General features: G+C 48.9%; 1 protein-coding gene across 1 annotated transcript in view; it reads left to right on the top strand.

Annotated features, from left to right (window-relative positions):
- Positions 1-217: 217 nt before the first annotated feature.
- DAAM2 (dishevelled associated activator of morphogenesis 2) overlaps positions 218-13,105 on the top strand; it is a 126,085-nt gene continuing 113,197 nt past the window's right edge. The window contains 1 exon segment of the mRNA XM_021691965.2: positions 218-304. The gene's annotated coding sequence lies outside the window, so the exon portion shown is untranslated.

Raw genomic sequence — 13,105 nt, 5'->3', positions numbered from 1 at the left:
CCGGCCGCGCTCGCCCTTCCTCCTTCCCCTCCTTTCTGCCTGAAAGTGTGAAAATTACAAATCCCAAGGAACTGCAATCAGAACTCTACCTAGGGAACGTTCAGAGGATCCTTGCCATAAATATCCAGCTCCAAGACGCCTGACGTCAGAGCGGGGCGGGCGGGGGCGCGGGCCGGCCGGGCAGGGAGCCGCGCCGCCCCGCTCTCGGAGCCCGGGGGCGCCCAGAGGAGCCAGGGCGAGCGGAGGCCGGCGGCAGCGGCTTCGGGGCTGCGGGGAGCGGCGGCCGCGCCATGGGGTCCTCGGAGTAAGTGCGCGGCCCTGCGTCTGCTCCGCTTCGCGCCGGGCCGGGCCGGGCGGGGCGGCGGGTGCTTTCTGCCGGCACCTCCACACTTCTCCCTCCCCCCGCTTTCTTTGCAGCGCTGAAAGGGGACTGGAAAGGCGGCCGCTCCGCAGCAGGCTGCCTGTTTTGTTTCTGCAAAGTGTTTGCAGGAGCCACCGGTCTTTGAGTGGGCTCCCAGGGCCTGTGTGCGTGTCTGTGCGGGTCCGGGGGTGATTTGCGTGTGTGTCTCTGTCTGTCTGTATTGGCACATCTGGACACAGGAAATGTCTTTGGAAAACTTAGGGAAATTTTTTTTTTTTTTTTGTGGCTTTGAAATCTGATTCCTTGTTGTCACAAGTGGACGAACATAGCCGGTACCCTCCAAACTGACAACTTTCTGGTGGTGGCTTTTCCCGGCTCAGCTTGTGCCCAGCCCTAGCTCCCACTTGCAAGCCTGGCCTCTGGCCAGCAGGCAGGGCAGAGGGAGCGGGAGGTTCTTGCTCTCAGACGCAGTGGGACCTTGGGCGAGGGGAAGGAGCATCCCGGAAAGGGGCTCCTGACTCTGGGGACCTCAGCACCTGCCGCAGCTGCCCAGCCTCCTGCTGGGGCCCTGACATCGCCAGGCAATGGGACTTTGACTTAACTGAGGAAGGAAGGATCCGGTCTGGAGGCAGGTAATTGTAAGGAGGAGGAGGAGGCTGCGGTGGCCAGGACATTGGGGTGCGGTGGCCAGTCCTGCCCCGGGAGTCGGAGGGATGCGTCTGCCACATGGGCCCACGAGGAGGGATGTGCTGGGTTCTCGGGGAGCACTGCTGTGCCCCAAACAAGATGCAAGCTCCTAACATAAAGAGACATGTCTGAACTGTGGAGTAGAGGAAGGGGGGTGGTGGAGGAGAAGGAGAGAGATTTTTATCAAAATTGAACACAGATTGCTGAGGCCTGGGCTTGATTTAACTCTTCTCTCTCTGCCTTGGCCACTTTTTTACTGCTCTGTGGTGGATTTGCAAAGTTCCTGGGAAGGTAGGAAGGAAAATTACCCCTCTCCAGGAAAGAGTCCCTGGAGGTTTTCCTTAAAGTCTCCATGGGAATGAAAGCAACTTCCCATCTTTCAAGAGTTTAGTTTTGAGTTTCCCCTCTTCCGGGTTTGGTGTCAGTTTCTTGGATTTCTCTGAAAAGTGGGCTGCTGGAGGGAGTGGATTTCCCCTAGGAAGCAGAGGGGGGATTGTGCTCTCAGAGTGGGCGGGAGGGGGTGCGGGCTGTAGGGCTCAGCTAGCCCTGGATTGCCCCATGCACGGTGCTGGATGTCCGTAGTTGGACCCAAGAACCAGGGGCCACCACAAAGAGAGCCCTTTCCGCCTTGCCCTCACGGGGTCTCTCGTTTTATATTTTGCAATAGAGCCACCCTACAGTGTTTGGGCGGGAGGAAGATTGCCGGACTCTCCCTGTGTCCTAGAAAAATGAGGGAATGAAGGGACAGGGAGGACATCTGGATATAAGAATGGACGCACAGGAAGTTCGAGATTTGGGGTGGTTTTTAGAAATTATACAAATTGACCCCTGGGGAAGTGCTGTAAAAGACCGAGTAGACAGCACTGTCAGAAAGGCTCGTTTCACTTCGGAAGTTGTGTCTTCAACTTAAATGTTATGAAGAAGAGGGAAACCATCCCAAGGGCAGTGTAAACAAAAGTACGCGTAAACAGGGCTAGCTGGGCACTGCGAGATGCACGTGCAGGCACATGTTTATGCCTTCGTGGCTGTGTGGGGATGGTCCTGGCCTCGGGCATGAAAGCACAAACAGCCCGTGTCTCCTCTGCGCTGGGAGCTGCAGCCGACTCCTGTTTCTTCCTTTACAAAAGACAACTGGGCTATTCTTGTCTTGCTGCCTGCTCCTGTCGCATGTTCTGGCTCCTAACTCCCAGAGTTTTCAGAGCTTTTCTCCCAGATCCTGGGATGCTGAGTGAATACTTGTGCCCCCAACAGGACAGAAAGAGGAGAGAAACTTCTCCTGGGCCTTAGCACTCAGAAGAAAGTCAGGAGTTCAGGAAGCGGGAGGTGGAGAGGGCAGGACCAGTACGAAGGCCTGTGAATGTGTTTTCTTTTGGTGAGTGTGGGGGAGGTGGAAAGCCTACTGCTTTCTGTGGGAACATGTTCTCTCCCCAGTCTGCTTTCCCAACCACCCGCCCTCAGAGTTTTCGAAACTAAACAGGTTAAACTCTGCCTCTCACCAAAGAGCGCTGGATGCAGGGGTAAAGAAGAGGGCGAGCCTAAGGGCAGGTGGTCGGGAGGCTACAAAGATAATCAATGGGGCAGACTCTTGTTTCATTGATCTTAGTGGAGCCAATGGAAGTACCAATTTTAAATGTTCCCACTCATTCCCCCTATGTGCAAATAGAAGGCTGAAGACTCGGGGACACGGGGGACCCAGAGGAGGCGGACTCTGAGAAACACTCTTGTCCCAGGGAGAGCTGAGGGCAAGAACTGGGCTTGCAACTCTTTCATCATGTGGGGTTTCTCTGGAGCGTCCGTGGGGTTCTGACCTTTCTGGGTTTGCTCTGGGAGACGTGTCACCAACTTCAGACCCAGGTCGGGTTCCCAGGCCACTGATGCTTGGGCTGATCTCATTGCCTCTTCTGTCAGCTCCAGCATCTGGCCTGCTCTTGGGTCTTCTCTGAGACCAGCATCCTCAGGCTCTCTCCTGAAGGTCCGAAGGGCAGATGCACCTGGCAGGAAGAACAAGTTGGCTTTGATAACAGAGGAGCTCCCACAGCCAGAGTCCTTCAGCTCTGGACTTCAGACACACCCCAGCACAGCGGCGAGAGTGTGGACCTCAGAGAAGACGGCCCTGGGAGAGAATTAGGAACCTGGGGTATATAGTACTTATTCCTTCTGAGCCTCAGCTTCCTTATCTGTAAAATGGGGATAATGACCTCACAAGGTTATTACACAAATGATATTTATGCAAAAGGACTAAGAACAGAGCTAGCGATGTCGTGGGTCCTTAAATGAAGGGAATAGTATCATTTTATTTCTTCATTTTTCAGCCATCAGGAGTCCATGTGTTTTGGAAAGGACCTCTCCCCAAATCTAGCTACAGGTTTTCCATTATTGTAGGCCAGTGGCTGGTAGTCCCAGGGCTCCAGTCACCCTTATTTCCTCCCTCTAGAGAAGGTGACCAGTGGGGATGATCCGTGAGCATGCCTGGTCTGTTACCTTGAGCAGTGCAAGGTGACAGGCATCCTGGGTATTTGGCCTGGAAACCACTTCTGTGTTGGAGCTCTCTCAGGAGGGAGGATGGCAGTGGACCAGGTCATATGTGTCTGGTGGGGGTGAGACTGGAAGATCAAGAGCTAGGTGAGTCTCGAAGAACCAGCCTGAGGTCCGAGATCGGTTAGGCAGCCACTGCTCCTCAGGGTGCTCAAGTCAGAGTAAGGGGAGACTCTGATGGGTTGTAAAGTATGGAAGCTATCCATAAGTATCTCTGGTGTGTATGGGGTGGGGAGGCAGCCCCCGATTGATACACTGTCTCAGGCAGTGGCTAGTCTGACAGACAGAAGGAGCATCGGATGCTGGAGAGAGCAGCTGCAGGTTCTCCTGGCCCATCTCAGAGGTTCTAAGTCATCCGTCAAGTTGACATTTAAGATGTTGAAGATCACATTTGTTTCTGTTTTGTTTAAGCTCTCTCTTTAACCATGGCCTGGGATGACTTTTCAGCTTTTAAGAGGCTCAGCCCATGGCCAACATCTCTTGAGATGGCCCAGATTGGGGGTCAGTGAATTCCTCACTCCTGGAAGTATCTAGTTCTCCAGCTCCTTTCTCACATTTTTTGGTTTGTTTGTTTGTTTTTGTCTTTCATTATGAGGTTATAAAACTGCACTGTCAAGATGCTATGCAGAGAGGGAATGACTTTTCTTTGGACTTGTGTGTGTCATTCTGTCAGTAATGTGCAAGGCTTATCAGACTAAGGGTCTTAGCAGGTGTTCTGGGGTTTTTTTCTGGGGCTCCCATCCACAGAAAAAAAAAAAAAAGCAAAGCAAAGAACAAAAAGAACCCGGAAAATACCAACTTTAGGCAGTTTGGTATCTCTTTGCATCCTGGCCAGAGCAGAGCTATCTGTAGGATGCCTCGCGGTTCTGTGGAAGGAGGCTCAGAATCAAGTAGATTCAGATTTGAGTTCGACATCAGCAGGTCACAAGCTATTCATCCTTTCTGATCCTTCTTCATCTGTCAAATGAAAACAATGACTCTTCTCACTTCCCAGGCTTGTTCTGAAGATGAGACGAATAATATATGGGTAGGATCTAGCAAACTGCCCAGTGCTTCTCAAAATGTTAGTGACTTATCCCCCTCTGGTTCTAAGCTCAAGAAAGTACATGGGTTTGGACATTTGTCCACGAGTCAAAGCAAATAAGCTACTTATTCAAGGCTTAACAGCAGTGCTCAAAGGTCAGCTAATCTCAGGCTAGAGATGGAGACCTTTAACACAAAAGTGGGGCGGCACAGGTCAGTGTTCCCCATGCCAAACAAACGGCAGCCCCATGTGATCCTCTACGGGAAGAAAGGAAAGGCCACCAACTCCCTGACCCACGAACCCGGGCTATTAGTGAACTCTCCATAGAGCATGTTTTAGAAATCCCAGATGCGGTCTTGGTTCAAAGAATCAAAGTCAACACTGGGGAGAGAAATCATTGAGGCAGTACCTAACATTGAGACCGAATAATAATGGCACGATGACAGCAGTACCTTACCTTTGCGTAACAGCCTACAGTTTGAAAAGCATGTGGCCTCATTTCATCCTTAGAACAATCCGATGAGATTGGCATTGACCATATTTTACAGCTCAAACTCTGAGGCCTTAAAAGACTTACCCTATTTCCCACAGTAAGTGAGTGGAAGAAATAAAGGAACAGCTCCCCAGGCAGTGGGGCACAACCCTGGCTGCTCTTTAGAATCACCTGGGAAGCTTGTAAAAGTCTCAAAACCTGGGCCCACCCCAGACCAATTAAATTAGAATCTCTGGGGAGTGGGGCCCCAGGCATGGATAGTTTTGCCTTGATAATTCCCCAAGTGATCCGAAGCGTAAGTGAGACCTCCTAAGGTCTAAGTGAAGAGTACCAACGTTAAGATTTAGGGTGTCAGGCATGGGTTAAAAAAAAAAACCAGGGCGCCTGGGTGGCTCAGTTGGTTAAGCGACTGCCTTCGGCTCAGGTCATGATCCTGGAGTCCCTGGATCGAGTCCCGCATCGGGCTCCCTGCTCGGCGGGGAGTCTGCTTCTCCCTCTCCCACCCCCCCTGCTTGTGTTCCCTCTCTCGCTGTGTCTTTCTCTGTCAAATAAATAAATAAAATCTTTATAAAAAAAAAAAAAAAACCAGACACAAACCAGCCACCACTTTGCCTGGATTTTAGCTGCAAGAGGGCGGGCACTTGTGTGGTGTTCCCGGCAGCCCCATAACGTGGAGCTGTGCCGGGCACAAGGTAAGTCCCTCAGTGAACTTTGGCTATGTGAATGAATGAATGAATGAATGAACCAAACTACAATAGATTAGGAGCCAGCAATTTCAACAGCCAAAATCCAGCCTGTCACCTTGTTTTATAAGTAAAGTTTTATTGGAACACAGCCATGACAGTTGTTGATAGATTTTCCATGGCTGCTTTCGCACGAAAAGGGTAAGAGTTGAGTGTTGTGACACTCTCAGGCTCGCAGAGCTGAAAATATTTACTGTCTGGCCCTTTAACAGAAAAGGTTTGATGGCTCCTGCTCTGCATCTCAGACAGGGACAGAGGGTATATCTTGTGGAGGGACAGGACAGCATGGTGGTCAAGAATATGGGTTCTAGAATCAGGCAAACCTGTGCTTGCATCCTGGCTCCCCCACTTACCTGGTGTAAAACCTTGTATGTTATTTACCTCCCCGAGTCTCAGTTTTCTCACCTGAAAAAATGGGATAATAATAAATCACACGTCCCTCGCAGGATGGTTGAAAGGATTGTCAGCCTCTGGCCTAGAGGAAGAACTCAACCAATGTTAGCCGTTGCTCTCATGGTTGTAGTTACTGGCAATTAACCAAGTGAAAGCAAAAGGAAGTAGATTAAAGTAAAAATCCAAATCCAGTATTTTGGACAGAAATAAGGGATGTGGTAGGCAAAAAGAATCAGCTGGTGAGCTGGTGTGTTGAAGAAAAACAAGTTTCTGAGGTTTCTGAGACAAAGAGTGTCCTTTCAAGCCAACACAGGTCAGGCTCCCGGATGTGTGAGTGAGGTGCTCCTGAATGTCTGTCGTGTTGACCAGCAATCCCCATCATTCCTCCGGGTTCACTTAGGTTTTATTGCACTTAATCTGGTCATAAGCATATCCCACCTCTGCACCCTTGCTCATAGTTCATAGACTGAAAGGCCCTTCCCCGGTCCTGTCTTCCTGCCAGGCTCACTCAGGTGTCTGCTTCTCTCTCAAATACCCTCTGCAAGGCTTCCCCCAATCACTGTTTCCTCTTGACTCCCACAAACATGGCACCCAGCTCTGTCACAACATCTAACCCATTGGATTAGCAGATAAGAACTGAGTCTCCTTCATGCCTTCTACATGTGTGGAGCTCATCAAAGTCAAATTGCAATGTTGACTCCACACCTGGTAGCCAAACAATGTCAATTAGACCCTTGATTCAACTCAGTGATATCTGAATTAACCCTTGAGGAGTGAGTAGGACTTACCCAGATGCTAATGGGATTGCAAGAGCAAACCCCCATAGCCAACCATATAGAGAAGAACTACTCAGTTTATAGACTATGGGGACGCTTTTTGTCCTCATCCCTGTGCTTTCTGCTGGTTCCTGCCCTCTGGAACACCTCTCCTAAGGGGTAGCCAGGGACAGGGAAAGAAGGAAGAAACATAAAACCAACCTTTTGGCTTCTTGTCAGCAGATGTGGTGAAAAGTTGGGTTTTGGCTTCTCTGGGCTTTGCATGTATATGCGCCAAGATAATTGGGAGTTGGCTTGGTACGGTCAGCTTTCATTAGCTCGGTCATAGAGAGAGAAGCATGGTCATGGATAATAGCAAACAGCAGATAATTCACAGCATTGCCATTTGACTACAGAATGTGTTGCATAATTTTTATAGATTTTAGTGGCAGATTTATTTTGACGGTGGATACATATTGTGCATGGGAGAATATTAAAGTAAAATTGTCTTCTAATGATTAAGAGGAGGGCACAGAAAAATCTTGGCCTTTTGATCAACCCCCAGTGAACTATTCAGAGCTACCTAATTGAAGTGAGGGGCAGGGAGGGGGGATGAAATACTTTTATATACGATCCCACTCTGCACCTGGCACTACGCTGATCATTTTAAAAGCATATTCTTGATTTTTCCAAATTCTGAATAATTCTTACTTGCTTAAACAAGTGAATCAATATCATGCAGAAAAACAAAAAGTGGAGAATGAATAACATTGCCCCCCTCCACACCCTCGTCATTAATGTTAATAGCCCAGAATTAAGCCATCTTACCTTTTACTTTATTGATACAAATACCTACTGGTGCATACACAGGTATAGTGGTAGCTGTAGTCTGAATGTTTGTTTTTCATGGAACTGAATGTAACTTTGCACGTTACTCTGCCGCATACTTTTCTTCCCCCGATCATCTATCAGGTTACCCCGGCCATGCATCAAGCTCTTTTTTACTTTTTCTGATTTCTTTAGGCCGATACACATACACAGAGCTCTATATATTTGAGATCATGCCATTCTTGTAGGGATATTTATTTTTCCATCAGTCAGTTATTAAACATGGTTTCATCCTGGATGATCACCAGTTTGTGTCCCTGCTCCTGACATATCAAGCATCCATCACCCACGAAAGCTGCATTCTGGCACTCAGGCTGAGTGATTGATGTACCTAGCCTGGTGACCATCTGGGATAGGACTGCGTGTTTTGTGTGGTCCTCCTTGGTCCCCTGGGGAAGCTATCAAGCATTAGGCCCTGTGGCTGCCCCACCCCCTTCTCATCAGATTTAGCCTTTCCTGCTTGGTTCTCCTCCATCACTGACTGTGCAGGAATGCAGCAGGAAATATCAAAGACTGATGCATTAGATGGGAGACCTGTCCTGATGGAAACAGATGAGGCAGTAGAGTGTAATGGTCACCTGTGCAGACTCTGCACTCAGGTCACCTGACTGGGTCCAGATCCCCGAGTGGTGGACATATGCTGTGCTGCCCTGACCCTCGCTCGGGACTGACCCCAGTGGCCAGCCCACTTTGGACAGGCCTCAGCTGAAGAGAGTTGCCCTGTCCACCGTCACTCCTGCGCACGCTCCCCTTCTGGGTCACCTGCATCCAATGATTGGTGGGAGCAGTGAAGGCCTGGCCCCTCTGTACCAATTTGGGGAGTTTCTAAAGGGCATCCCAGCTTCAGGGCTCCTCGTGGGGGCTGACCGAGGCCTTCACCGGGGGCCTGGCAACTGCACTTCTCCCTCTGCCCCGTGCTCCCTCCTGTCCGTCCCTCGGTCCCACGGGGAATGGATTCCAAGAGCCCTTCTGAATAACCCCCTGCCTGCTCCAGAAATTTTGACTCTTTCATATGAAATCGTTTTGGAACAGCCCAGCCCATTATTTTCTAGGTAATCATTGGCGGCTGTGTTGGATTATGGAAAAGTGTATTTTTTTTCTTGTGCTCTATTTTGTCTGTTTTCTAGGTGAGACCCAACTGATTTCCCTACAAATAGCGCATTGTATCCTAACTGGATAGATGGAGCAAGCATTTTTATTTTTATTGCCCAACTTGCATTTGCCCCGCCACACTTCCCCCTATGCGAGGCTGAGGGGTGTAGGTATAGGTGGGTAGAAGCATGACCAGAGGGAGAAGGGGGGCTGTACAAGTTGCCCTTTGGGAATTCCTTTCCATATTACCAGTGCTTCTGTAACACAAAGGGATGCAGTCTCAGAGAACCCAGGCCTGCATGGATCTCTGCCCGATCTGACCCACCCGTAGGGGTGTCCGTTTCACTCTGCTTTGTCCTAAGCACAGGCAGGCTTCGGTGCTGGTTGAACCTTCTGCCTTTCGGGTCACATACACTGATCACCTGCCCGAGTGCCAAAGTAAAGCTTGCCTATGGGATGGATGCTTGATGTACTGGACTCCGGGACGTAGACCACATTCCTGGGGGTCCGCGTCAACCCTCCCTCACTTCCTCCCAGACACCACAGTCCCCAGCCTCCAGGTCCCGGGACCAGGCAGCGAGGGAAGGGAGTGACTCTGGGTCAGCGGGAAGATCGGTCAGTATTTCCACACTGCCCAAGGCGGCTTTGAATCAGTTTGAAGCAAATTCAGAGTTTCTGTGGACTTGGGGCAGTGGAAAGGCCAAGCCATTTTAACCTTCCCTTTCTTTTTTAATCTCTGTCAATATATTTATCAGTGTGTCACCTGTCATGTGTCAGGGTGCTGGCCACTGCCCAGAGTTGGGAACTGCCTTTCCAAGACACAAAGTTGGTTGTTCTCCATCACTGCTGCCCTGAACAGGGGTCATGTTATCGATGTGTGCAGCTGTCTAAATGGGATCTGGGGCTAACAGAGTCCAGAGACCAGATTTCTGAGGAGAAGGCTGTGGGTCAGAGCACCAGCCCTGGGCTCAGATTCAGGTTCCAGTTCTTACTAGCTGTGTGTCCATGCACGAGTTACTTCACCTCTCTGTGCCTTAGTTACCTTATCTGTAAAAATGGGTTGTGATGAGGGTGAAGTTCATGAATGATTTGTTAAAAAAAGAAGAGAGAACTACTTGAAACCATGGCTGACATGAAGAGAACACTATGAAATGTTAACAATGTTGATGAAGGAGAACAGGGACCCAGTCTCATTAGCTCTGTTTGCCCAGCATCCTGCACAGTGCCTGGCACAGCATGGGGAGGGGGGAGGGGGCAACACACATCTATTCAATGAAATATCCTACTGCCTTTTGCTAAGTGTCGACTGCCTACTTCGTCTGATCAACTCTCTACTGCAAAAGGAAATATATTTTGCATTTTCAAGTTTTTAGAACTTTTTATTGAAGTTCAAGATGATTCAGAAAAATACACAGCTTATAAGTTATATAGCTCAAGCTCAGTGGATTTTCACCTAACCACACCTGTGTGTAGCCAGCATCCAGATAAAGAAACAGAATATTCTAAAGCCCCCTCCACTGTCTCTGCACTGAGAAGCCCGGCATGCATGCCCTCTTCTGGCTACTGCCCTTCCATAATCCTGACTTCTAACCCTGTGGATTAGGTTTGCCTATTCTTGAATGTCATATAAATGGATCATATGATGTGTACTCATTTTTGTCTGGCTCCTTTTCCTCAGCATAGTGTTGTTGCATGGGACATTAGTTCTCACTGTTGTGTAGTATTCCGTTATGTGACAGTAACACACTTTCTGCATCCACCCTTCCGTTGATGGGCATAGGATTGGTTTCCAAGTTTGGGGCTGTTGTGAACAGTGTTGCTAGGAGCATTTGTGCACTTGTCCTTGGGTGAACCTATGAATGCATTCCTGTTGGTATGTCCCAGGAGTGGAAATGCTGGATCCTAGGGAATGCGTGTGGTCAGCTTCAGGGGGACCATCAGTTTTAGGAAGTGGTCATGCCATGTTTTCCATTTTCTATAAAGATGAAAAAGCAGCTCCCACTTGGTAGGACAGGGGCTTGAGTCCCAGCAATACACTGGGGTTCCTGAGATGTTCATATCTTCCACACCCTTGACCTCTGAGAGCTCTTGTGTTCCAGGAAGCCTGCTGCAGGTAGGTGTGTCCTAGACCAGGCACTGTGCTGGGTGTTTTCACTTATACTACTTCCCACAGCAGTCCCATGAGATGAGTTGGGTGTCATTACCCCTCTTAGAGATGAGGTAACTGAGGCTCAGAGGGGTTGAGTGGCTTGTCAGCCAGCAAGAAACTTTCAGAGTCAGGCTGTAAGACAGATATGCTTGAATCTACAGCTTGTGCATTTGGGCATGTGATGGTGAATGGTTTTGGCTTCAGTGTTAACACTGAGCAGAAACACAGACACCAATGTGGGGGGTTGTGCCCCTTGAGCCTGTGCTGGTTCTGGGACGGTGGCTGTGAGGAGAAGCTCTGTAACAAGGAGCAGAAAGAAGGCAACTCAATGACCTTGAGAAGCCAAATTGTTTTCCTGCCCAGGGGCTGTTGGAAAAGGTCATAAATTTCCTGGAAGGCAAGGATGACCATGTAATTTACTGTCTAAACCAGGACTCTTTCAAGAGTGAAACGGTCACTAGATGGGACACTGGGGAAGCAGGGATCCTTTGGCTCTGTCCCGGGTCAACTGGGAGGCTGAGTGAACATTGCTCTCCTGGTCAGTGAGGCCTACAGGTGCTTTTTAACTCTTTCTGAACACTGTCTGTCTGGAGTTTTCCCCAACGCAATGTACTTCCAGTCTCCTGTTTATGCTAAAACAGGGTCTGGTTTTCTTCTTCCCCTCTGCACACCATTCCTTACTCAGAGGAGGCTGACAAGGTGAGCTTCCTTTGATAAATCTAGTTACCATTGAGAGGCATATGCTAACAGACTAGAAGCTCCTAGAAGGCTAGGGCTGTGCTTTAGCCCCTGTGGTATTTGTGGTCCCTAGCTGGGTGACAGGCACAGAGTTAGCATCCAGGGGATCTTTATTGACTGTATATATCATTTATCCATGTGCTCATTCATTCACCGTTCATAGAACAAGAGCTTAGTTTAGATTCCTTTCCTCTTTTTTTTTTGATCTGACTCCTATTCCACTGGTCCAGAAAGAGAAGTCAGTTGTGCGGGTGTGTGTATGCACCAAGGACAAAAAATTAAAGGGACCAACTTAATGAGTAGCAAACGATGCTGTATCATGGGATTCGAAGTCAGGATCTAGGTTTGAATATCAGCATCTACTAATTAGCCGAGCTTCCTTAGATAAGGAATTTGGCAATTCAGAATTTCTGAGCCTGGGATTTTTCTCATGTGTGAAATGAAAATGCTGGTAATACCTGTGGCATAGGAGTGAAGTGAGCCTTTGATGTAGGGTCTATGAAAAGTAGGAAGTGGTGTGTAGCTAGCGGGGGGGGGGGCTAAAGGATTATCGGAGAAGCGCGGGGGGGGGGGGGGGGGGGGCGCGCTGTGAGCCACATTTACTCCACCTCCCTCTGGGGCCTCACTGGCCTCAGATGAGGCAGACCCAGTACGTATGTGGCCAGTCATGTGACTGGGAGCTTTCATTAATAAATAAGAAAGGGATCAGCAAATTCTTCAGGGCCTTGGGGATTTGATGTGGGTGTCAGAGATAAGGATCCAAGGATAATTAATTTCTCATTAAGCGCACAGCTGCATTTTCACTAGAACAACAGCAAGAAGCATCTGAAGTGCTTATGTACATCTAGCTAGCAGTAGTTTTGGTGTAGCATAGTGGCTTCTGGTACAGGTCTTGGGTCAAACTTCTAGCATCCAACTGTAAATCCGACTGTGTCTAGAATTGTATCCTCCCTGAGACTCAGTTTCTCAACTGTAAAATGGGGACGGTAATAGTACTTACCTCCAAAGGAGGACAAAATTAATACTTGTAACATACTTAAAATTGTGCCTGGAACATGGTATGTACTCTGTAAATCTTTATGATTGTTGTTTTCCAAATACTTTGCTTTCCATCGGAATACAGGGGACTCTGTGGTACCGATGTAATACATAGAGGAGGAATGATTGTTTTGAGACGGGAGAAGTCAAGGAAGGGTTCATGGAGAAGAAGATTTCCAAGATATTTTCTAGAGTTCTATGCCTTGAGC

Source organism: Neomonachus schauinslandi, chromosome 8, assembly GCF_002201575.2.
Source record: "Neomonachus schauinslandi chromosome 8, ASM220157v2, whole genome shotgun sequence".
In the NCBI taxonomy this organism is placed as follows: domain Eukaryota; kingdom Metazoa; phylum Chordata; class Mammalia; order Carnivora; family Phocidae; genus Neomonachus; species Neomonachus schauinslandi.
Note: the sequence above shows the minus strand (reverse complement) of the source record. Positions and strands in the feature narration are given on the sequence as shown.